The following is a 274-nucleotide window of genomic DNA, read 5'->3' as shown; positions in this document are numbered from 1 at the left end:
TAATAAGAAAAAAAGAAAAAATGTCACGGGTTCCAATCCTGTCATCCCTACCTATTCTTCTCCTCTGGGCAGTAACGAGGGATCCATTGAGATCGATTCAAATTGGATATACATATTTTGACTATATACATGCAAGATGTGTATTGGGGGTACAAAAATCATCCTTTTTCTTTACAGTCGTATCTACTGTAATAAGAAAGCGTTCTTAGTTCAGTTCGGTAGAACGTGGGTCTCCAAAACCCGATGTCGTAGGTTCAAATCCTACAGAGCGTGA

General features: G+C 39.1%; 1 non-coding gene across 1 annotated transcript; it reads left to right on the top strand.

The window, feature by feature from the left end:
- The first annotated feature begins 199 nt into the window (after window positions 1-199).
- TRNAW-CCA lies at window positions 200-273 on the top strand. The gene has a single exon. It is a non-coding gene; the product is annotated as a tRNA-Trp (tRNA).
- The last annotated feature ends 1 nt before the right edge of the window (window position 274 follows it).

The sequence above is a fragment of the Sesamum indicum genome, unplaced genomic scaffold, assembly GCF_000512975.1.
Source record: "Sesamum indicum cultivar Zhongzhi No. 13 unplaced genomic scaffold, S_indicum_v1.0 C08308, whole genome shotgun sequence".
NCBI lineage: Eukaryota > Viridiplantae > Streptophyta > Magnoliopsida > Lamiales > Pedaliaceae > Sesamum > Sesamum indicum.
The sequence above is the reverse complement of the archived record's forward strand: the minus strand, read 5'-3'. Positions and strand labels throughout refer to the sequence as shown.